Source organism: Euprymna scolopes, chromosome 4 (assembly GCF_053919585.1).
Source record: "Euprymna scolopes isolate OS-2025 chromosome 4, ASM5391958v1, whole genome shotgun sequence".
Lineage (NCBI taxonomy): Eukaryota > Metazoa > Mollusca > Cephalopoda > Sepiida > Sepiolidae > Euprymna > Euprymna scolopes.
Window position 1 is genome coordinate 158,504,951 of NC_136485.1, and position 27,078 is coordinate 158,532,028.

A 27,078-nucleotide genomic window follows, 5' to 3' on the forward strand; every position below is an offset into this window, starting at 1 on the left:
TCGTACTGTATGTGAATGACTATATATATATATATATATATATATATATATATATTTTTTTTTTTTTTTTTTTTTTTTTACACAGTGATCACCACTTATCAAGGCCCGGAAGCCACTCAGGGATAAGGGTTATTGTAAGTACATCACGTTAGTGAGGAGATTTTATGAAGTGTTTAATTAGGGGGGCGGTTCATTAGGAATTTGTTAACATTAGACTTGAAGACATCCAAGTTGTAGTCCGGAGGGAAGCAGGCAGACGGAACAGAGTTCCACAGGCGTGCAGTTCTAAGAAAGAAGCTTTGCTCATGAAATCCGCGTTTTGATTTAGGCACAGATATAGAGTGGGGGAAATTTTTCACAGTGGATTCAGCTAGACGGGTGTTTTTCGTGAAAGATTGGCGAGGGGGGACCAGAGATTGGAGTTCAGACGAGCACCTGCCATGAAAATAACGATAAAACAAGGATAGGCTTGCAACGTCTCTTCTGTGGGAGAGGGGTTGCAGGGTAGAGAAAAGGGCATCCCCCACTAAACCACGAAGTCTATTTTGTACTCTGTCAAGGCATGATAGGCTGTTTTTGGCAGCTCCTGCCCAGATATGGCAACAGTATTCCATCCTTGGCCGTACTTGGCTTTTATATAGATAGAGAATTGCATCAGTAGTGAGATATCTTCTGGAGCGGTAGAAGGATCCCACCATCTTTCCTGCGACCTTGGCCACAGACTTGATGTACGTGTTCCATTTCAGATCAGGAGTAAAGGTCAAACCCAGAAGCTTGTCAAAACACGGGGCCTCACCCAGACGAGAGCCATCCATCACAATTGATGCCAGCTGGGGATCAGAGCGTTGATGATGTAAGGATAGGAGTTTGGTTTTGGATGCATTAAAGGTAACTAGCCACATCTTCCCCCACTGAACCACGCGCTCGAGATCAGAGGAGAGAGAATCTGAGAGAACTTCGTCATTTACAGCCTTTGATGTGTTGCCATAGATGGTCGTGTCATCAGCATAGATGTCAACGAATGATTTAAGTATGTGTTTAGGGAGGTCATTGATGTAGATCAGGAAGAGAGTTGGGCCCAGGATTGACCCCTGAGGGACTCCAGCATTTATATTGCAGGCCTCCGATTTTTGTCCATCTACCACTACTCTTATGAGCCTATCAGAGAGAAATGATTTAATGATTGAGAAAACATTTCCAGTTATACCGTAGCTGGAAATCTTGTGAAGTAGACCCTTATGCCATACTTTGTCAAAGGCCTTTGATATGTCGAGAGCAATTGCCCTAGAAAGGAAGCCTTTGTCAAGAGATTCACTAATCCTGTGGGATATAACCGTCAGCACATCTGCGGTAGATCTTGCAGAGCGGAAACCATATTGTGTGTCACTAAGAAGGTTATTCCTGCTGAGGTGGTTTACTATTTCTCTATTTAATATTGATTCAAGTAACTTACTCATAACACAGAGAAGACTTATTGGTCTGTATTGAGAGGGAGATGACTTATCACCTGAATTCTTAAATACAGGGCAAACTGAGGAGGTCTTCCAGGGGGTCGGAAAGCACTTCTCCTTAAGGCAGCGCTTAAATAGTTTCGTAAGTATGGGAGCAAGTTCTGGTTGAAGCTTTTTTAACACTATAATTGGGATGCCATCAGGGCCAGTTGCTTTACTGGAATCTAGGTTTTTTATTAGCTTGGCGACCTCATGCACGGATATTTGTATGTTACCTAGCTTGTTCTGTGTTATAGGAGGAAATGTGGGGAGTTGATGGCCTTCGTCGCATAGGGTAGAATTAGCTGCAAAGTTCTTTGCAAATAGTTTGGCCTTGTCTGATGCTGACGAGATAACCTCTGGTCCATTGATAATGGTTGGGATAGAACGCACACTTCTGTTCAAGATCCTATTTGTTATTTGCCAAAACTGGTGGGAACCAAGCCGCTGATCAGCTACCTTGGATTTAACAGACTGGGCATATAGCTCTCTTGCATTTTTTATTACTCTTTTACAGTGGTTGCTGGCAGTCCTGAAAGCAGCTTTAGTCTCAGTGCATCTATTACGTTGGTAGTTATGGAAAAAGTGATTTCTGTGCGCGATAGCAGCAGCACATTCTGGGGAGAACCATGGCTGGCTGTTAGGTTTTTGTTGGAATTTTTTAGATGGTATGAATTGGTCTATGCCTACAATTAACCATTCGGTCAGATCTGATACTATAGAGGACACTTCCTTTTTAAACATGGAGTGCAGAGGTAAATCAGATATGAATGTACGGAAGCTATCCCAGTCAGCCATAGAGTATCGGTATACAGTACGGTGGAGGGGTACGTCTGATGGCTTCTTACATTTTGTTTTTATCTTAACTGATACGACGGAGTGGTCGGAGGATCCTAAAGGAGAATGAACGGTACATGAACATAGCTCAGGGGAAGTTGAAAGAAAAAGGTCTAAGAGGCTTGCATATTGATTGGGTGTATCGGGCACACGGGTGGGTTCGCGAACAATCTGAGTGAGGTCATAAGCAATGGCAAAATCATGACAAAACCTCCCCTCATCATCTGTCTTATTTGAATGGGTTAGCCATTCCACGTTATGGACGTTGAAGTCACCACAGATGTGGATGTTAGCCGAGGGATGTGAAGACAGTATGTGGTCTATTTTCTCAGATATGCTCTTAAAGATAGTAACTCCGCTGTTGTGGGGCCTATAGAGGGCAAATATAAATACAGTGGTGTTAGCAAGTGCAACCCTGAAGCACATATAGGGTAAATTAGGATCTTCTCTAGAGATATCCCTGCCACATGGGAAGCCATCCTTAATGTAGGCACATAATCCATGCCCATGGCGATCTTGGGAGTCAGATTTAGCTGTTAAATTGGAGTATCCATTAATTATGAACTCATCTAGGGAAGTGGTCGGCCCTATTCCAGTTTCACATAGAAATAATATGTCCGGTTTCGTCTCCTGTAATTGGGTTTCAACCTCTGGAAGGTTGGAACGTAGACCCCTGATATTGGAGAAGGAGACCTGGTAGTAGGGGTCTACGCTGGAAGATGGGGTTCTAGGTTTAATTAATTATATATATATATATTTAAGGTTTAATTAATTATATATATATATATATATATATATATATATATATATCTGTGGAAATATTTTTCATTCACTTATATTTCCTTTTTACATATAGTAATCCTGATTTAAGAAGCTCAGTTTAATTACAGAGCATATAATGAATGAATGACAAAGTCTATATTCTAAATTTTATGATGTTGACCATCTTACAATTTATTCCTTTAATTCAGTTGACATTTACACTTATTGACAGTATCTGTATTGTAGCACAAAACATTCACTTAATTAATTAAGCTGTAATTACCTTATTATTTGCTTACATTTCACCATTTTTAATTTAGAAATGAATTCACTAAAACCACCTTGGTATGTGTGTATATATATATATATATATATATATATATATATATATATATATATATATATATATATATATATATATACCAAGGTGGCATCAGTTTTCTTTTGGGTTGTATATTGTAGGTTTAGTATGTTCGATTTATATTTCTAATTGTGTTTATGTTGACTAGTTTCGTTTCAATGATTTCAAGTAATGTATACAAATTAAATTGTAATAGCGAGTGGCCAAGACCTTCTAGGTTCTGATGTACTTGAAAAATCAAACTATTTTTTAAAATTATATTTTATAAAATTTACAATGCATGGGTAAGGAATTTAACAGAATTCTCTAAGTACATGGGATGTTGCAAAAATGTACGGTGAATTATGTTGTCTATGTATACCTATGGATAGTAAAAGCCAGTTTAATAACTTATGGTGAACAAAGACATTTTATTTTGAATAGTTTGCCAACGAACTATAACAAGAGGAAAATAAGACAATTAAGGTGTGATGTACGTGGTTTAGTTTTGCACTAAGTAGAATAATATTTGGTTTTGTAATAATATGTTTCTTATAAGAAGACGACTTAGCTTCTATGTATATAAAATCATATATAAACACACATTCAGTATTTGAATTTGTTTAATGTTCTCTTGTCAATAGGTTTCTCTCTACTTAATCATCTGTTTGTGGCAAAGGAGTTCAGTTGATTATTGTCTTTCCAAGAATTCAATTGATTATTATCTTACCTGCAAATATGGTAGAGAGAGAGAGAGAGAGAGAGAGAGAGAGAGAGAGAGAGAGAGACAGAGAGAGACAGAGAGAGAGACAGAGAGAGAATATCCAGTTTATCATATACCTTTTACTGAGAGACATGAACACGATTGTCAACAACCAGTGTCTATAACAAATACAGCACCTAAAACCTCTAAGTGCAGTTAAAAATATCCAGGGAATCATTTTGCAATTATAACTGTTAGCCAGCTTTTAATTCAAACAAGAGGCAAGGAAACCCCTTTCAAGAATACTACAACAGCATTTCACAACAGTTAAATCAGTTTAGAGTCTGAGTTCCAACATATCTCTCCAGATTTATAATATTTTTTCCATCATCATTCAAACTTAGTGTTCTCGCAGCAGCCATTATCATTGAGTTCTTCCTAATGATGACTGATTTGTTTCTCTGGAATTTGAGTGACAATAAACCTTCCCAGAATTCTATTACTCGCCACTGGTTACTTATTTTTATGTCAACAATTCAGAGGGACCTTCCAATAAATCATTGCATTCAACAATTTATCATATTTTCTGGCATATAAATGTGTGGTATCATAAGCTATTCTTATATGTTACAGCATTTGTTTTAGATCATCTCCCTTGAATAAGCATTCCTTTGTCTATAGATAAACATAGCCTTTGTATGAAATTAGTCAAGTTCAGAAACTTACATTATTTTTTTCTATATAATATTGTTGAACGTACATGTATCCGGTTAATTTCAATAATCATGTGAGAAATGTATTATTTATAAGTTAAGAAAAAGAGACTTAATCTTAATAATAACAGATAATAATAAAAAGAAGGGAACGAATAATCACATATACAAATTTAATTTTATAAAGAAAGGCTGGTTTAATCTTAATAATAACTGATAATAATAAAAAATAATTTCGCTCATTTTTATTATAGAAACAAAATTATTCTTTTATATTTTGAAAACAGAACAAAGGGAGAGAAAAAGAGAAAATGTTGTCTTCTCATTGGTTAGTTTTGTCTTTTTTTCTTATCGATTAGTTTTGTCTTCATTTTGTTACCAACTAGTTTTGTCTTTTTTTATCGGTTAGTTTTGTCTTCTTTTTTTTATCGATTAGTTTTGTCTTTTTCTTATCGATTAGTTTTGTCTTTTCATATCGATTAGTTATCTCTTCTCTTCCATTAGTGATTAGTTTTGTCTTTTTCATGTTGATTAGTTTTGTCTTCTTTTCTTTAATTTTGTCCCCATTCCACTACAGATTGGAGGTCATCCTCCAGTGTTTTAGCCACTTCCCTAGATATGTCTTCATTTGTTTTCCTGTCGTGATGTGGTGTCATCAGCATAGATATCCATCTCAGAGGCAATTTTGTCGAGGAGGTAATTTATGAATATTAGGAATAATAAAGGTCCAAGGATAGACCCCCGAGGCACTACCACATTCATATCATATTATTTAGATGTACGACCGTCGAGGACAACCTGAATTTTTCTCTTATCTAAGAAGGATTTAATTATGTTATTCGTCCAGTGATACCGTATGATCTGATTTTCCTGAGAAGACCTTCATGCCATACCCTATCAAAAGATATATCTAGAGCTACTGCTCAATCCTCCCCTGCTTTGTCCAGTAAATAGTATATACGTTCAGAGATTACAGTTTGGATGTCTGCTGTGGAACAGGTTGCCTAAAACAATATTGTCGGTAAGTCAGAAGTTTAGCATCTGTGTCTGTGTCTAGTGATGGACTAGAGCTTGATTAATTATGGACTCAAATATTTTGGTGAAAAGTTGAAGGAGACTAATGAGGCGATAATTTTATGGGTCAGTTCTTTCACTAGAATTCTTAAAAACTGGTAGCACGGGAGCAGTTTTCCAGCAGTTCGGAAAGCAAGATTCATTAAGACATTTATTGTAAAGTTTGGAAAGAACTGGAGCTACTTCAGCAGAGGATTTTTTTAATAGCACAGCCGGGATGAGATCAGGTCTACATGCTTTTGAAGTGTCAAGGTTTTTTATGATAATATGCACCTGAGAAGGGGTGATTTTCAGATTGTCTAGCATAGCGTCTGTCCGCAAGGGAAAATCAGGGAGGGGGTAGTTAGAAAGGTCCAGTGTGCAGTTGGAGCCTTCTTGGTTGCTGAGCAAACAACCTCGTCATTGTTGGTTAGTGGGGGAATTGTTGATTGCCCATTATTTACTACACTATTGTAGATTTTCCAGAAATCATGGGTTCCTAATTTTTGTGCTTTGATGCGTTTTTTAGTTGTTTCAGCAATATCGCTATATCTTTCTTATAGTTACTTCTAGCTTCTATATACTTCTGTCTGCTGTAACTGGACATGTCGGTTAAATCTGTGGTACACAAACTGCCTTTGCGCAATGGCAGTTACACAAGTAGAAGTAAACCATTAGGGAGAGTGGGAATTGCTATAAAATTTCCACATGGAAACATGCGCTCCAATTGCTGTTTTGAACCATTGGGTGATCTCATTTGCGCACTGTTCAGCAGGATGAGAAAAGATATTTCCCTATGGAGCATCTCTGATGAGATCCCTGATGGCTTCTCAGTTAGCCTTTTAATAGTATCTCGTTGATTTGAGCAATGGCTCTTCAGTTTTGGCTCTAGAGTTTAGGATGATTTTGACCGTTATCACTGCATGATCAGCGTTCCCAAGTGGGCTGTGGGCATTTGTTATACAATCATCGGAAACTGTGGTCAGAAATAGATCTAGACGTGATGTGTGTTGTTCTTGCTAGTCTGGGAAAGGGGTTGGAAACGTAAGCATCTGTGATAAGGAGTGAGATATAGAGAAGCTATGTGTTGCACTACTAGCTGCATCTGTGTGAGTAGAGAATCCAAGCCAGTTTCTGTGGTGGACATTGAAGTCACCAAATACATGTACTTGTGCACTAGTGTCGAGGGAGAGTGCTATATCTATGCTGCCAGAGACTTTGTTTATTAGGGTGCAGTACTGGGTCGAGGGAGAGCGGCAGAGAAAATAGAAGTAGTTATTGTTATCTTGCATGTAAAGTCTAAAGTCCATAAAGGCTTGATCGTCCAATTCTAGGTCAAGGTAAGGGTATTAGGAATATAGACTCCAAGTCCATGCATATGTCTGTCAGAATCCTTACAGCAGAGTGGGAGATATCCAGGCATGTTAAAGTAGTAAGAGGGGATGGAGGAGTGTAGGTTAGTCTCACTTAGTGCTAAGATATCCGAGGTGTTTGTTGGGAGAAATGCTTCAACATCATCTAAATTAGTTGTAAGCCCATGGATGTTCATAAATGCAAGCGTCAAGGGAGGAAGCAATTTGATTTTCTTTAAACCTAAGCCTGGTTTAAGCGTAATTTTTTTATTGTACTGTCATTTTTTTAAGGAGTTTCAGTTTAGGTAGGGGGGTGGTGCTTAACCAGTGGTTGTGCAGAATATCAGACATGCAACACAAGTAGACCATCAGCTGACATTTCATCAACTAGGATTGTGGCCTCAGGAAATCTTATAAACTAACTCAGGAATCATTGTACAAATATTTTGTAGATTTGGAGAAGTAATTCTTTGCATATCGGCATGTAACATAGCCTCTTAGTAAAAAATGGTAAAATGTATATGAAAATAGATTAGGAAATGAATATATTATTTGAATTAGCATAATAAATATTTTAAATAAATAATTTTGTATTTTAAAACGAATTCTTTTTAAATTTAAGCCATTTTAAATTGTAATTCAGTGTTTCTTGCCAGGTCGTAGAGGTCCTTTTCAAAGAGTGCTATAGGTGGCGGTTTCATGAATTTTTTTTTTTTACAAGGTGGTCAGCACTTATCAAGGCCCGGAAGCCACTCGGGATAAGGGTTATTGCATGTACAGTATGTAAGGTCGAGATTTGATAAAGTGTCTTACTGAAGGGGGCAGTTCATCAGGAATTTGTTTATGTTGAACTTGAAGAAATCCAGGTTGTAGTCAAGTGGGAAACAGGCAAACGGAACAGAGTTCCACAGGCATGCACTTCTAAGAAAGAAGCTTTGCTCACTGAATCTACGTTTTGGTTTTGGCACAGATAAAGAGTGGGGAACATTTTTGACAGTGGTTTCAGCTAGACGGGTGTTTTTTGTGAAAGATTGGCGAGGGGGGACCAGAGATTGGAGCTCAGACGAGCACTTGCCATGGAAGTAACGATAAAACAAAGACATGCTCAGAACGTCTCTTCTGTGGGAAAGAGGTTGCAGGGAAGAGAAAAGGGCATCTCTCAATAAGCCACAAAGCCTATTTTGTACTCTGTCAAGGCAGGATAGGCTGTTTTTAGCAGCTCCTGCCCAGATGTGGCAGCAGTACATCCTTGGACGTACTTGGCTTTTATATAGATAAAGAATTGCATCAGCAGTGAGATATTGTCCGGAGTGGTAGAAGGATCCCACCATTTTTCCAGCAACCTTGGCAACAGACTTGATGTATGTGTTCCATTTCAGGTCAGGAGTAACAGTCAAGCCTAGAAGCTTATCAAATCATGGGGCTTCCCTAGACGAGAGCCATCCATTTCAAGTCATGCCAGATGGAGATCAGAGCGTTGATGATGTAAAGATAGGACTTGGTTTTTAGATGCATTAAAAGTAACCAGCCACCTCTTCCCCCACTGTACCACGTGCTTGAGATCAGAGGAGAGAGAATCAGAGAGAACTTTGTCATTTACAGTCTCTGCTGTGTTGCATAGATGTCAACGAATGATTGAAGTATTTGTTCTGGGAGATCATTGATGTAGATCAGGAAGAGAGTTGGGCCCAGGATGGACCCCTGAGGGACTCCAGCATTAATACTGCGAGCCTCTGATTTCTGCCAATCTACCACTACTCTTATGAGCCTATCAGAGAGAAATGATTTAATGATTGAGAAAACATTTCCAGTTATACCGTAGCTGGAAATCTTGTGAAGTAGACCCTTATGCCATACCTTATTGAAGGCTTTTGATATGTCAAGAGTAATTGCCCTAGAGAGGAAGCCTTTGTCAAGAGATTCACTAATCCTATGAGATATAACCGTTAGCCCATCTGCTGTAGATCTGGCAGAATGTAAACCATATTGCATGTCACTAAGAAGATTATTTCTGCTGAGGTGGTTGACTACTTCTCTATTTAATATGGATTCCAACAACTTATTCATGACACACAAAAGACTTATTGCTCTGTATTGAGAGGGAGATGACTTATCACCTGAATTCTTAAATACAGGGCATACTGATGAGGTTTTTTAGGGTGTTGGAAAGCATTTCTCCTTAAGGCAACGCTTAAACAGTTTTGTAAGTATGGGGGCAAGTTCTGGTTGGAGCTTTTTCAGTTCTGTAATTGGAATGCCGTCAGGGCCAGTTGCTTTACTGGAGTCGAGGTTCTTGGCAACCTCACGCACGGATATTTGTATGTTGCATAACGTGTTGCCTGTTATAGGGGGAAATACGAAGAATTGATGATTTTCGTCGCATAGGGTAGAATTACCTGCAAAGTTCTTGGCAAATAGTTTGGCCTTGTCTGATGCTGACGAGATGACAGCAAGTCCATTGATGATGGTTGGAATAGAACGCACGCTTCTGTTCAGGATTCTGTTTACTATTTGCCAGAACTGGTAGAAACCAAGCCGCTACTCAGCTACTTTGGATTTAATGGACTGACCATAAAGCTCTCTTGCATTTTTATTACTCTTTTACAGTGGTTACTGGCAGTCCTGAAAGCAATTTCAATCTCAGTACATCTATTACGTTGGTAGCTATGGAAAAAGTGATTTGTGTGCGCGATGGCAGCAGCACATTCTGGGGAGAACCATGGCTGGCTGTTAGGTTTTTGTTGGAATTTTTTGGATGGAATGAATCAGTCTCTGCCCACAATTAACCATTCGGTCAGGTCTAATACTATGAAGGACACATCCTTTTTAAACATGGAATGCAGGGGTAGATCAGATATAAATGTACGGAAGCTATCCCAGTCAGCCGTAGAGTATCGATATATAGTACGGTGGAGAGGTACGTCTGAGGACTTATTACATTTCATTTTTATCTTAACTGATACAATGGAGTGGTCGGAAGATCCCAGAGGAGACAGAACGGAAAATGAACATAGCTCAGGGGAAGTTGTGAGAAAAAGGTCTAGAAGGTTAACGTACTGACCGAAAGTATCGGGCACACGGGTGGGTTCATGAACAATCTGAGTGAGGTCATAGGCAATGGCGAAATCATGACAGAACCTCCCCTCATCATCTGTCTTGTTCGAGTGGGTCAGCCATTCTACATTGTGGACATTGAAGTCACCACAAATGTGGATGTTAGACAAAGGATGAGCAGACAGGATGTGGTCAATTTCTCAGATATGCTCTTAGAGAGAGCAACTCCACTGCTGTAGGGGCGATAGAGGGCAAATATAAATGCAGTGGTGTAAGCAAGTGCAATCAGGAAGCACATATAATTAGGGTCTTCACTGGAAATATCCCTACCACACGGAAAGCCATCTTTAATGTAGGCACATATTCCATGCCCATGGGGATCTTTGGGGTCAGATTTAGATGTTAAGTTAAAGTATCCTTTAATTATGAACTCGTCTAGGGAAGTGGTCGGCCTTATGTCAATTTCGCTTAGAAGAATATATCCGGTTTCGTCTCCTGTAATTGGGTTTCAACCTCTGGAAGGTTGGAATGTAGACCCCTGATGTTGGAGAAGGAGACATGGTAGTAGGGGCCTACGTTGGAGGATGGGGTTCTAGGTTTATTCGTGATTTTTTTCTGGAGATATTTCATGTTGAGGATTTGGGATTTGTGGAACAAGTCGACAGACTTGGTTAGAACAGGACAGAGAGGGAAAGCCGGGAGAAAAAGACAGGAAATTTTTTTTTATTTTTTGTAGCACATGATAAGTTAAAGCCGTAACAATTACCCACTAGTATGGCATCGAGAGGCCCTACCAGAAACTACTGCATGGTCCAGAATCCATTCACCAGATGGCAATACAGCAGCTCCAGTACTTTGCATCTGCTGATAGGACAGCCTCCTTAGTGGTTAACCCAAAGTTCGGGTCCCTGACTATCAGGCGGATAACGTAAGCCCAGATGAAACATTTACCTTCTGCACCCTTACTAGTGACATGGCCACAAGGATAGACATAGAAACAGAAGATTTCCGACATCTCAAGCTACTGTTCATGAAGTACTGCCGTCCTGAAAAGCAGCTGTTTCTTCACCCTTTGTCAGAAAAAATCACTCATTCAAAATGAGGACTGAGCGGCAGATAAGGAGAAGCAAGAGTAATGAGAGATGCATTGTCTACTCTCCATTAAAAAAAAAGGTTTAAACGCGAAATTAAAGATATTTGAAGATAAATTCCCCTCCCATGTTTACGAATCAAATGAAAATAGAATACATTATTGTAATTTCCGTTTAAGGTATTAAACTTTCTTCTTATCCAAGAGACACCTCCAACAATAGAATTATAATAAGGACAATTTAGCACCAAAAAATTTTTTTAAATACTGCTGCAGAGTTTTGAAGGCTTTTCGTTCATTGACTCTTGCTTTTCGAGTTTCGGTGCTTATGGCAGACTGGGTGGGAAAGGGTCGCGGTGGGAGGGATAATTTCATTTATATTGATAAAGAAAAAGTAAAGTAGTAATCCTAAAATAATTTTTTTTCTCTCGATAATTTTGCATTTAACGGCTGACTGAAATAAAATATATTAGACAAATGGGCGAATGGTGACTTTGTGGAGATATAGGATATTCTCTGGTGTGAGTAATTTTCTAGCATGGTAGAGAGATAGCCCACCTTCTTTGTAGCAACCTTGGCAATGTTTGCAATGTATTTGTTCCAATTCATGTTGTCTGTGAATGTTAAACTGAGGAGTCTGAAAGATGGGCTCTCGGGTAGGGTGTTATTAACCATGGCAATTGTTGGTTGAGAAAGTTTTTGTAGACAGAAGCTTAGTCTTAGTAAGATTAAATGTTACTATTCATTTACAGCCCTACACAACTAGCAAATGAAAATAGATGAAAAAAAAAATGACTTACTTTGGGCACTTTACAGAATGCCAGTCTTGCAGATGAGAAATGAGTCCATTAGATTTTCCCAAAGATATTTCAACTTTTGGGAGTTCGACAGGAAGATGTTCATAATGGACCTATTAGTTTCAGGGGGTAATTTATGGTGTTTGATGTGGGAATGTTTTTGGGAGACGTTTCAGCAACAATACAGAGACCTAATGATAAGAAAATTAACAAAAACTGAAGTATACATCCTATTCAAAGACCACAAACCCGACTTCCTGAATAAACCAGCAACCAGAGTAATCATTCCCACTAGACCGGAAATTGAGAAAATTAGCAAGAATGTTCTGGGAAAAATCAACCTCAAAATTAAAAGAAAATACAACTTCAACCAATAGATTAACACATTTTACTCGATCAAATTGTTCACGAATATTACTGATAAGAAAAATGTGCGTTCGTGCAATTCAGCATCATGGATTACTACCCGTTGATCACGAAGGAGCTCTTCATAAAAAAACAATTGAATTTGCTAAAAACTGAACTTGTGTCATGGATATTGGTATTGATATAGGAATGACGAGTCATACTACATTATTTATTAGCGACGGTAAGCAATGGACGAAAAATAACAGAAAAGCCACAGACCTAATTGGATTATTCATACTGCATAACATCACCCAAGATAGCGACATAAAAATCGAGGATAGGCTTATACAAAGACGACAGCCTGATGATATGTAAGGACACCACAAGCATAAAATGTGATGGATTTAGAAGAAAAATACATAAGGTTATGAAAAATATGAGCCTTAAGGTAAAAATTACCAGCAATATTAAGCATCAACATTCTGGACGTCACCTTTGATTTAACTACCAATAACTACAAACCATACATTAATAAAAGCAAACGTTACATATATCAACCCACGCTCCAACCACCCACCCTCTATTATTAAGCACATACCTAAATCATTTGAACACAGAATAAATAATAACTCCTCCAATGAGGTAATATTCAATAGATACAAGAATATTTATAACAATGCAGTAAAAAATAGTGGATGCAAAAATGCCAACCTTAAATACAATCTAAGCAATATATAAATATGACTAGATCTAATAATCCAGGTAGAAAAATAATCTGGTTCAACCCCCTTCAACCTAATGGTAAAAACAAAACTTGGGAAAAGGTTCCTTAATTTTATAGATAAACACTTCCCTCCTAGTAGTACACTGCATAAAATATTTAATAAAAACACCCTAACACTTAGCTACAGCTGTACTAAAACCTAGAGAGAATCATAAAAAAGCACAATAATAAAATATTAAAGAAAAATAACCGAACTACGGACAAGAATAATAGTGATAACAGAAAGACTTGCAACTGCCAAAGACCAACCAAATGCCCACTAAGCAATAGTTGCCTCACATCTTCAGTGGTATACCAGGATAGAATATTCACCGTAGAAAACCCACAAATAGAACATTTCTACATAGGCAGTACCTCAATGGCCTTGGAAAATAGATTCTCTGGTCATACAGTGTCAATGAATAACAAAGCATATGCTACGGACACCTCACTCTCAGTACAGTACTGGCAATTATTCGAGGCAAACAAACACCTTTAGTCGAATGGGAAATACTTAGGAAGGCTAAAACGTGTAGCTCATTAACTTTACCCTGTTACCTATGTTTAGCAGAGAAATATGAAATTATTAGTTTTAAGGACTGTAATAAATTATTAAATGTAAAAGTAGAATCGGCTTAAATAAGTTGTAAAAAAAAACCCATAGTAGTAACACTACAACTCATTCCCAATATATTAACTAATTAATAAATGAACGAAGGTAAGAGTTGAAAGAATACAGAATAGTCCCGAGACATCACAAATAAATAACTATGCTTACTATAAATCGCACATTTCTAAGTAATAACGGCACTCACCGAAAAGCATCGAAGAAAAGGCTAGCATAAATAATTTAGCTAAATTTAAGGAAAGAGTCTTATTCTCGTTACTCCTCAACACCATCTCAAGTGTCACCGTTTAATACTGAAGTAAACGAACAGAAACACAATTTGCCACCAACCGGATAAAGGTGAATACACTTTACATAATTAATAATTAAACACCTGAAAACGATTAACTAAAGTAATCTATAGGTCGAGCCCACTTGTAATTGAAATGATAAGAAGTATTATAATAAAGCAGTATTACATTAGAATACCAATCACATAATTGACCCCAAACAATAACTAAAGCACTTTAACTAGAGAATTCTAGTAACAGAATACTCAACAAGTATAGATAAATATATACTATTATGCACCTGTTCGCATGCGTATGATCTAAAGAACCTATCCCTAAAATGAAGCATATAACCCTATCAAATATATACATATTCTAGTATTATGGAATGGATAAACAACCCAAATGAAAAAATGGCAACCATCGAAATTAAATTTATATATAGATATATAAACCTTTGCCATGATAATTACCTCAGTCACAGCAGTAGAGGAGAAAATATAATTACTGGTATAGCACCTTTATTTAACTCATATAAATAAGTCTATCTATTCAACAAACTGTTAATTTGACCACATGGAAATGTGTCTTATAAATCAACAGAACATTTAAGATCTAGAATCAAATAAACAATTAAAAAAGCTAGGAATAGAATAATAAATAAATAGTTAAATAAATAAATAAAAAAAGCAAACTTGTCAATGACAAAATGAAGTCGCCACCAGAAAAGAAAACAACCATAAAAACCTAAGATCCAAGTAGTGACAATAAGAATAAAATATTACTTCAGATCAAAGCGAAAGTTTAGGCCAATAAATTACTGCCAAGTTAAAAAACAATACTAACACCTCTCCACCATGACAGTTTAACCATACAAAATCTTACTTCCCCCTCCTCCTACTCCCTTTCTTTCACCTCACCCCCTCCAAAATATCCCTACTGTTCAAATTCATAAAGTATACATCCCACTTTCTTCCAGATCGTTAACCACAATCAAATATCTTATAAAACCAATGTAATTTTGACTCAGGCTTCAATATCGATTCTTTTTTGACTTGACGAGGTGTTATCCTTGAATTGGGATTCCACTGAAACATGTATGCACATATGTAACCTCACTCATCCCCGGTGGGCTTTCCTGAGGCCACAATCTTGTGGGTGAGGACGGCTAATGGTGTACTTGTATTGCATGTCTGGTATTCTGCACAACTACTTGTCCAGCACCCCCTCACTCACCCACCCTAACTGAAACTTTTAAATAAAATAAAATGAAATGACAGCTCAAGCAAAAGTTATGTTTAAACCAGGACCAAACTCAAAGAAAACCAACCTGCCTCCTCCCTTGAGGCTTGCATGTACTAATATCCGCGGGCTTAGAACTAGCTTAGATGATGTTGAGTCATTTCTCCTTGTAAACACCCCGGATATCTTAGCATTAAGTGAAACTAACCTTCACTCCTCCATTCCCTCTAACCACTTTAACATGCCTGGTTATCTCCCACTCTACCGTAAGGACTCGGACAGACATATGCATGGACTTGGAGTCTATATTCGAAACGCCCTCCCCCTTACTAGAGAAATAAAACTAGAATCAGAGGGCCAGGCCTTTATGTGCTTCAGACTAAATATGCAACACAATATTAGCTACTTGTATTTTCTCTACCGCTCTCCCTCAAACCAAGACTGTACCCTAATAAACAAAGTCTCAGACAACATAGATATAGCACTCTCCCTCGATACTAGCACACAAATACATGTATTTGGTGACTTCAATGTCCACCACAGTAACTGGCTAGGATTCTCTAATCACACAGACGTAGCTGGTAGCGCAACACATAGCTTCTCTATATCCCATTCCCTATTTCAGTTGGTTACATTTCCGACACGTTTCCCAGACCAGCACGATCAACATGCTTCACTTCTAGATCTCTTTCTGACAACGGTTCCCAATGACTGTACAACAAATGCCCACAGCCCACTCGGGAATGCTGATCACGCTGTGATAATGGTAGAAATCAGGCTAAATTCTCGCCCTAAAACTGAAGACCCACTACTCAAAACAACGAAGTATTACAAAAAGGCTGATTGGGAAGCCATCAGGGAGCTCATCAGAGATGCCCTATGGCAAAATATCTTTACTCTTCCAGAGGAACAGTGCGCAAATGAGACGACTGTATGGTTCAAAACTGCTATTGAAGCACATGTTCCCGCACGGAAATTCTATAGCAAGCCCCACTCTCCCCAATGGTTTACTTCTGCTTGTGCAGCTGCCATTTGTCAAAGGCAGCATGCGTTCCGCAGATTCAACCGACATGAGTCCAGCTCAAATAAACAGAAGTTTATAGAAGCTAGAAATAATTGTAAGAGAGTGATAGAGACAGTTAAGACAGATTACTCTGAAACCACCAGAAAGCGCATCGAAGCACAGAAATTAGGAACCCGGTATTTTTGGAAAATCTACAACAGCATAGTTAATAATGGACAGTCAACTATTCCCCCACTAACAAACAATCATGAGGTTGCTTGCACGGCAACTGACAAGGCTAATCTGCTTGCCAGTCGGTTTGCCTCAAACTCCACACTGAACTCGGTACACCACTCACTCCCTGATTTTCCTCTGCGAACAGACGCCACACTAGATTTGAAAATCACCCCTTCGCAGGTACATGCTATTATAAAAAACCTAGACACCTCAAAAGCATGTGGACCAGATCTCATCCCAGCTGTGCTATTAAAAATAGCTCTGCCGAGGTTGCTCCAGTTCTGTCCAAACTTTACAATAAATGCCTTAACGAATCTTGTTTTCCTGACTGCTGGAAAACCACCTCTGTGGTACCAGTCTTCAAGAATTCTGGTGAAAGAACTGACCCACTAAATTATCGCCCCATTAGCCTCCTCCCGCTTTTCGCCAAAATATTTGAGTCCTTAGTTAATCAAGCCCTAGTCCAGCACCTAACAGCTGCTAAACTCCTGACTGACAAACAATATGGATTCAGGCAAGCCCGATCACCAGCAGATATCTTAACTGTAGTTTCTGAACGTATATACCGTTCATTAGATAAAACGGGAGGGTAAAGCGGTGGCCCTCGATATATCTAAGGCTTTTGACAGGGTATGGCACGATGGTCTTCTAAGGAAAATTAGATCATATGGAATCACTGGAAGAATTCATAATGTAATTAAATCCTTCTTAAGTAATAGAAAAATCAAAGTTGTCCTCAACGGACGTACATCCAAACAATATGACATAAATGCGGGAGTACCTCAGAGGTCTATCCTTGGACCTCTGTTATTCCTGATATTCATAAACGACCTCCCTGATAAAATTGTTTCGGAGATGGGTATATTTGCCGATGACACCACTCTCTATAACAGATATAAGGGGAAAACAAATGAACACATATCCAAGGAAATGGCAGAAACACTAGAGAATGACCTCCAATCCATAGTGGAATGGGGACAAAAATGGTTGGTCACATTCAATGCTACTAAGACTAAGCTTGTTTCCTTCAATAACTACAAGAAACCTTCTCTACCACCAATAGCAATGGCCAAGAACACATTGTCTGAAAGTACTTCTTTTAAACTCCTCGGCCTAACGTTTACAGGGAATATGAACTGGAATAGATACATTGAGAGCATTGCCAAGGCTGCTGCAAGGAAGGTTGGCTCCCTCTACTGTGCTAGAAAACTACTTACGCCTGACAGTATCCTATACCTCTATAAGGCAACCATTCGCCCATGTATGGAGTACTGTTGTCACATCTGGGCTGGTGCATCTGCTGCTTGTCTCTCGCTCCTGGACAGGGTTCAAAAGAGACTCGCCAACCTGATAGGTCCTGAACTGTCATCTAGGCTTCAACCTCTGTCCCATCGACGAGATGTTGCATCCCTCTGCCTGTTCTACAAATACTTTAATGGTGAATGCTCTGACGAACTGCAAACACTTGTACCTCCCCGACGTAACTACCCCTGACAAACCCGACAAGCTACTAAGTCTCATCCCTTTACAGTAGAGATCCCTAGGTGCAAGAAAGCCTTTTACTCCAATAGTTTCTTCCCCAGAACTGCGGGTCTTTGGAACTCCCTTCCGGGATTCTGCTTTCCCAACTGCAATGATATGCAGAAGTTCAAGTGTAATGTTAACAAACATTTTTCTACTCTTCTCCCTTCATAATGACCCCGCTAATTAAGTCCCTAATAGTAGCCCCCTGCTTCAAAGTGGCACTGTGCCTTGTTTGGGGTGAAAATTGAATAAAAAAAAAATAATAATAATGTTTGTATGATAAACAGACTATATATATATATATATATATATATATATATATATATATATATATATATATATATAGTCTGTTTATTATATATATATATATATACCTATGTCATAATCACGGTGATCACCAGTTCTTGTTAGATCACGGAAGTTAAGCAACGTTCAGCCTAGGCGCTGTATGGAGGAGGATGTTGACACTTTCCTGAACTGCAAAAACCTTGTCATCATCTCTGATGGGGATGTCCATGTGACTGGAGACTGCTTGTGAATTTAATATTCCCTAGAAACTTCCTCCTTCGTATGAGGCAGATTCAATCCTACTGCTGCTGCTTCATATTTTTTTATATTATTCATTAACGACTAGAGGGATAAATAGGGCACTAGTGCATTTACTGATCCGTGCTGAAATAAAAACGTTATTATTTAGAAAGCCATTCTTACCATGGGGAGGGTGGGTGTTTTGTATCTAATCGTTTACTTAAACCTTAAAATCTAATACAAACAGATATCATAAAACTTTAACTAAACTTAAAAATACTATTTCAAAAATAGTGCGGATCAATAAGTGCACTAGCACCATAAATAGATTTCTGAATATTCTTGTTTATTCTTTAAATCAGTTTCATTAAAACTATTTTGAACTTGATTAAGAATTTTTTTCAAACTATGTTGCTTTATCAAAAAAAATCTAGTTCTGTGTATGATAAAGCTGTCTTTTTTTTTTTTTTTAATCTTTTTGCTAAGAAATTACCAGATTATGTTCATTAGTTTTCAGATTTTCTATGAAAATGTCATGAAATTGTGTTTCTGAAAAGATGTGACTGAGATTCTGTATCCGATTTAAATCTAGGCTATTTTGATAGAAAAGACAGTCTGTAAGACATGTCAAAATCTGTAGGACAACGTGGTTGTATGGATTTTGTTCGATAAAATCGAAAAAAAAAATGTAAAACTTGACACTAATATCTGTAGGTTGTCTTACTAGAGAAGAAAAGTTGATATGAATAGAATGTTACGAAATAAATATAAAGCCAGGAATATATTGCATGTACCAAGCTACCTACCTACTTATCTATCAAACGATCAATATATATATATATATATATATATATATATATATATATATATATATATATATATATATGTACACACACACACACACACACACACACACACACACACACACACACACACATATATATATATATATATATATATATATATATATATATATATATATATATATATATATATAACGGTGGTATTGATTGGTTCCTAGAAGTAAAATCTAATGAAACTCGTGTGATTATTAAAGAGTGCTCAATGCAGGACAGAGCTGGTATGCAGTCTATTCTGGTCTGACTAAGTTTTGCCCTTAAATTGGGACTCCACTGAAATTATGTATGTACATATGTAACCAATAATGTTTGTATTATAAACAGACTATACACACACACACACATACATACATATATATATATATATATATATATATATATATATATATATATATATATATATATATTTCTGATGAAAGTAAAAATAAAATAGATAAACCCCATAAGTTATTATACCATACCTGTTCAAACTGAAACACTTATCGTAATAGTCTGTGGATCTATATTAAAAAACCTTGTTAAACTTTGTGACATATTTCCATTCTATGGAACGAACACTCCATCCATAATTTTATTATACCATATTTCTTCAAACTGAAACATAATTATCAAAGTATACTTACGCAGATACATATGAAAAGTCTTTATTAAAGTTCGTGCCTATTTCCCTTCTATGGAGGCCATGCGTGAACGCAGACCCCCACAATTTTATTATACCATCCCTATTTAAGTTAAAACATACTCATCAAAGTATTCTTATGTACATCTATATCAAAAACACTTGTAAACGTTTTTTTTAAATTTTTTTATTTTTATTTCCATACTTTGTGGACCCCACAATTTTAATGAACCACCGTTCTGCCAGATCAAACATACCCATGCCTGTGTCTCGATAATCTATCATTATATGTGATCAGTTTTTTAAAATAGTCAACCATATAGGAGCCTATTCGTGACGACACACACACACACACACACACACACACACACACACACACACACACACATTCAGCTTTATATATATATATTATATATATATATATATATATATATATATATATATATATATATATATATGTATATATATATATATATATGGTATTCGAACCCATGCAAAACGTTATATATGGGTTTTAGGCGTGGAAGGTTGGTGCAACAGTACGAAAAAAATTGAACTTGCCGGGTGAAGATCGAGTGGTTTTGGTTCAAGTTTTAATTTTAGCTTTGCAGCAAATATGCCGTAATATCTCAGTCATTAACGGCAGAGGAAAAAATAAACCATAAGCGAAACGTTTTGGTTTCGATTCTTAGTGGGGGCGTATGAGCCATTTTTTAAAAACTTTTGAAATAAATACGAAATCTGCATTAATCAAAATATCATATTTAAGCATATTTCATGGTCAGGCAATGCCTGGCGGCTTGCTAGTATATATATATATATATATATATATATATATATATAAAATTGAAAAATAAATGATTAATTAATTAATATATATATGTGTGTGTGTGTGTGTGTGTGTGTGTGTGTGTGTGTGCATGTGTGTGTGTGTGCGTGTGAGAGGAGAGAGATAGTGAGTAGAGAAATAAATAGATTAACCACAGTGATTGCAGATATGGCTGGTTTGAGATGAAGTAGCTTTAGATGCAACTGTAGATGAACAAAAGTTTGTTTTTTTTTTCTGAGAAGTTGTGAAGTTTTGTAACAAAAAGTAAAAAGAAAAAAGAATGATGCTTTGCAGCAATTTCCCAGCTGGAAGCAATGCTGGAAACTTTCTAAAACAAAATAAAAGAATTTAATTTTTTGTTTATTTTTTTCGTCTTTTAACTGCATTTATCTTCCTGATTTAGCATAAAATTGTATCCCCTGGCAAAACCAGGTGGTCTTAAAGGGCTTCTTACTCTGACAATTCCATTCAAAGAACACACTCATCCACTCTCATATATGTATATATGTATATATATATATATATATATATATATATATATATATATATATGTGTGTGTGTGTGTGTGTGTGTGTGTGTGTGTGTGTGTGTGTGTGGAACACATCGTTATTTTACACATAGTGCAGCTCATAGTTCATCTAATGTTGCTATACAAAAAAAAATGTCACAGAGTTAACAGTAACATGTTTCATCAAGGTTATAAATGACTGAGCAACGCTTTCACCGATAGCACTGCTCATTCGGAAATCTAGGAAGGGTCAGGAAAAATGGACAGAATCAAATGCTTATTCAACTATTAAGTTGGCTATGGAATTGCGGTTGGCGGCTGTACATACAAGCAGGATTAAAACAATAAATTGCAGTGAAAAATATCATGCTGATCTGAGAAACCGTGTGTGTACAAACTGTACTGGATCACGAAGTCAAAAGAACCATTGTGAATTGGTATTGCGCTGAAGGAATTGGTTCTTTATATGATCACCATTATTGCACTGGTAGATGCAACTCAACTTTTCGACTCAAATTCTTATGTGAATGACAAGCAAATATTATATCTTCTGGAGGTTGAAGGTTCAATACTAAGTGTGCGATTAATATTTACTTAAGACATCTACCCACTTATGACTGATTGAACTAGCGAATGCTACCGTTATGGATTAAGTAAATGGTTCTTTTTGGAGCCAAATTTAACTCCCTGCCTCGGATGCTGTCTGCTGTAATCCAGAACTTTCCGCAAGTATGGAACTGGAGACGGAATCCACCACCATCTGAAGAGAGAGTCAAATGGATACTTCTAACCCAGGGGCCACCACAAAGGATACCCTCAGCCCGGTAGCAACCACTGAAGCAACTGCTCCCTTAGAGGAAGAGGCATACCGCCCAGAAACCCTCATCAACAAGGCAGCAGCTTCTCAAGAGGGTTGCTCCCCCTAGGAGGGAGCCAAACTAAAAACTGATGGGGGAATACCACCAGGAAAATGATAACAAAGAAGTGGCACCCCCGAAAAAATCTGGGAAGGAAGATGCTCTCCAAAAAAGGGGAGCCAAACCCAAAAACGAAGGGACATACCACACAGTTAAACAAACTGAAGATGGAGGCATAGAAGATGACAAGAAAGCCATGTTGATCAATTTGGATCAGTCCAAAGCTTTCGATTGAGTCGACCATCGCATCTGGCATCTTCTCTAGAGACTGCTGGTTTTAAACCAGATTTCCGCAAATGGATCTCAGTTCTGTATTGTGCAGCAACATCCATAGTGCAAGTGAATGGAAAGTGCTAAAAACCCTTCATTATCTCCGAGTCGGTTTATCAGAGCTGCCTGCTGTCCCCCATCCCACTCTACATTCTTGCATTGGAGGCGCTACTTTGCAAGCTGAGGAGTGGGGAAAGAAGTTCAGTCCTTCGCGGAATAGCTCTGTTTGGCAGAACACCAGCCAGAGTCTCTACGTTTTATGATGACGTCACCATCTTTGTGTCATACTTTCAAGATATCGAAAAGGTGACAGAAGCGCTCACTTACTATAAAACCATAACAGGGGCCAAAATCAACCACAGCAAATCAGTCGGTCTGCAGTTGGGTGTATGAAGAGGTGTTACCACCCTTCCGACACCTTTCAGCTGGACAGAAGGCCTGGTTTAAATCCTTGGCACATGATTCGGACCAGGTCTCCAGCTAGGAAAGAATTGGTCGGAGGTACAGTTAAAGATCGCTGCTGTGGTTACCTCGTGGCAGTGAAGGAAACTTTCCTTAAAGGATAGAGCAGAGGTATGTACCACTTACGTCTTTCCTCTCATCCTCTACTGGCTGGCCCTACTTCCACTGCCTGTGAAACACCTAAAGGCCCTCCAAGCTACTTTGGAACGGGGGAGAGGGTGTTGGGTTCACATACAGGTCTGTATCCAACGTCCTTGTGAGGGAGGCTTGGGAATGAAGGCTGGCCTTCTTGAGTCTAACCTTGATGAAAGAGTCTGAATGGGACCCCGTGGTCGAGCCCACCTTTCTTGACCTCATCATTGACCACATGATTGAGGCACATCAAAAATCGCATGGCGAAATGCAGTTCCTCAGAGAATTCTAAGCCGTGCTTAAGAAGCTAACTAGATCCAGCGACCTTTCATGGGCTATGAGAAAGCAACTATATAAAGAATTAGGGAGACACCAACAACTCGCTTGTTGTGCATCTGGGGTTGTTGGAGGACGAGATCCACTCTTGGTGGAGCTGGGCGCCAGGCACAGGAATAATGAACAATTCCAAATTCTCCCTGAACTGGCGACTGTCCCAAAACATGTTGCCCCTCAAGGTCATACAATGCAGTGTGAAACTGGTGAGTTTGCCCAAATGCCCCTGCTGTAGGACCTCAGTAGAAGCATGGTTTCTTCGATTGCAGCAAATTTTGTGTGTGTACTGGACGTATGTTAACGAAGTGATGGCTCACATCGATCCCAAGCATCCTCACCTGCTGTGTTTCTCGTAATCCTGGCCGTAGCCAGAATGGTTGTATCCACGTTGAGACTGAATGAGGTTGAATTTTGGGCAGATCAGGATCTGGTTGCATCAATTGAAGAGGAAGATCAGGTCTTATAAGAAGAGATTACATCCCACGGCTTTCAAAAGGCAATGGATTAAGGCAGCAAGTTTATGCATACAAAGAGAAGCTAAGATAGAGTAGGTGTTCCCTACCTAGGCATGGCGTGTGCAGCTCCTAGTCTTGCCAGACCCCATAAGATAAGCCTTGTTTTCTTTTGGCTAGCTTAGTGTATGGTCCACTCTTCTCCCAATAGAGAATAAGTTGCCTTCACCCCATTCTTTTTTCGCTCTTGCCTCCTTTTCCCGAAACTTGGAGTGACCCCCCCCCCAGCTTCTCCATCTTTTATTTTGTCCCAAACTTGGTTTTTCAAACCCCTTAGGGATCGACCTACTTGTTTTCGACCTTCATCAAGTCAGAAGACAGGGTGCGGTCTGCTATCTAGCAAGAGTTAGGAGGGCCTTACTTTTTTTTTTTTAGATTGTTTTTCCCCACTCTCAACCAATAAAATATTTTCCTACTCTTGTTGAATTTATTTATTTGTAAATAATAAACCATCACTCTTTTCTGTTATATAATAAAAAAAAATATAAAATAATAATTAAAAAATCGATTTGATTTGGGAACAATAAATAGGACAGACCCTGAAGTGATTGTTGTGAGTGAAAACTTTAGCTAGGAATACCCTTTAGACAAGTAAAAAGGTACAGTGACAAAGATGACTACAGAACCCCTCCCCATTTTTTGAGTTGACCTTGTACCTAATTGTTTATTTTTGTTTAACATTTGTAATTTTTACACTTGCGGAAAATGATTAAAATCACAGTGTAGTATCTGTTCTGATGCTACACTTCACTTTTCTGTTCTCAATCAGTGGATGAGAAATCCGTCATTACTGAGGCAATTTTTATTTTTGTCCCTATCCAGAATGCCCATTAAAAATCGACCTTGTGTTCAACTCTGCCCTCGTGGGGAGGCAAGTAAATAGGAACAAAACTAATGTTTCTACTAATGAGTTATTACCTATAAAGGTTACAAGTCACTCTACAATAAGATTTAATGTGAGAAATGGTTTGAATGGTGATGAATATTATGAGAGGATTGGAAATGAACAAAATATTATTTCTGAGGACGATTTATAACGAGTATTTTATAAAATTTGATTTGAAGACAACATTGTTGTAGCATACAAGAGGATTAGTTACGTGGTAAGATGTTCGGCAAATCAAGAGTTCTCTAGATAAATTTTGTGTTCATGTTTTCTTCATTTCTATTATATTCTCAGCCTTCTGTCATACATAAAGCAACCAACTGGCTTTAATCATTAGAGAAACATTAAAGTTTACAAATTATTCATATCTTGATTACTGCTCATTCCTCCTTCTGCAGAGATCATCCTAGACTAAGAAAATAACGTCCTGTAATAAAATCTTCTCAAGTATATAGTGTGGAAAGATAAAATTGTCGCCATAGAAAAGACGACATGATTCCATTTCCGTTTAATGAAAACCGGTTCTCTTTTTTGTTTTTAGGCCATCTACTAGTTGGTCAGTTGTGAAAAATTCTGAGAGTGATAGGAGCCTTCTATTATGTCTGAAAATGACACAATGTGTCACGAGCGAGACCGGAGATGTGCCACTGTACAACTCATGCTCTCTTCTGATTCAAGTTATGACAACAGGACCATTGCCAGCATCCTCCAAATGCAAATTCAGATGGTTCAATGCTTGAGGGCATAGCTCAGCGAAGTTTCCGACCACAGTTATGGTCTTCAATGTGGTTTTAAGTGAGGGGCACATCATGCCACCTCACATCTTCAAAGTCGGCCTTGAAAGTCAACACCAAAGTGTACGTGGATGTGCTGAAGAGTGTGGTGATCCCTTGATGCAATTAGGTGACAGCTGGCAGAACCTGGGCGTGGCAGCAAGACTTAGCACTGGCCCACAAGTCCAAAGGGACCCAGGTTTAGCTTCAGAAGAAGTGCTATGACTTTGTACTCTTCTCTCACTGACCCCGCCCCTTTTCTGCCAACCTGAACCTGCTGGATTTTTTCGTTTGGTCATATGTCGAGAACATCATCAACATGACCTCCCACAGCACCAAACTAGACTGATTGCTGTCATTTGCTGAGTACTCACTGAGCTCCTACCAGCGCTTGTGGAAAAGGAATGTTCTCCAAATCAAGGCGCTGATTAAGGCTGAAGGTAGCTACATTGAATAGATGTTAGCTTTACTACATAATCAAGTTACCTGAATTGATTGTTTCAATGAAAGTTTTAAAATACAGCTGTAATGTTGTTTTCTTCAGGGCGACAAATTTATCGTTCCACCCTGAATTTTTCAAAAAGACTAACTTAACAGAAAATTGATGGAAAACTGTGGTCATTTATTCTACCCGACCTTCGTTTCAACTCACTTCAGTGGGTAGTGGGGGGGGACACAAAGAGAAAGAGAGGAAGAAAGAGATAAAGATCAGAATTACTAATTAATTATATGTTATCATTCCATAACGCTACACGTCCGAATGCTTCACAGGCGTTTTCATCACATTTTATCTTTAAGCCAAGTGACGTCATATCTGTGTTCAGTACATTCTTACAGCTTTGACAATTTTCAACTCGAAATCATCAAACTGATCCCGGTTAATCTCTGAGTGGTTTTCATTTTCTATTGTTCTTACTAAATTATGTACTAGAAAATCCACCAGCTCAATATGTAAAATTCTGTTCTCATGTTCACTATAATCCAAATAAACATTTAGTTTTCCAATAACAGGTTGAACATCTCTATTTGAAGAATACAAGAAAGAAAGTCTCTGTAGAAAGCGACTTCGTGTCAATCTCAAAGTGGGCACTTCAGAAGCCAACACAGAATCAGCAGTTGTCTTGTTAAAAGTTATAATAATATTTGAACACATGAGACAACTCTTTCTAAAACTTTGCCAAGGAAGAATAGTTTTTACATTCTAAAAAAAAATCGACATTTGTTGTTGCAGTAAAGTTTTATAT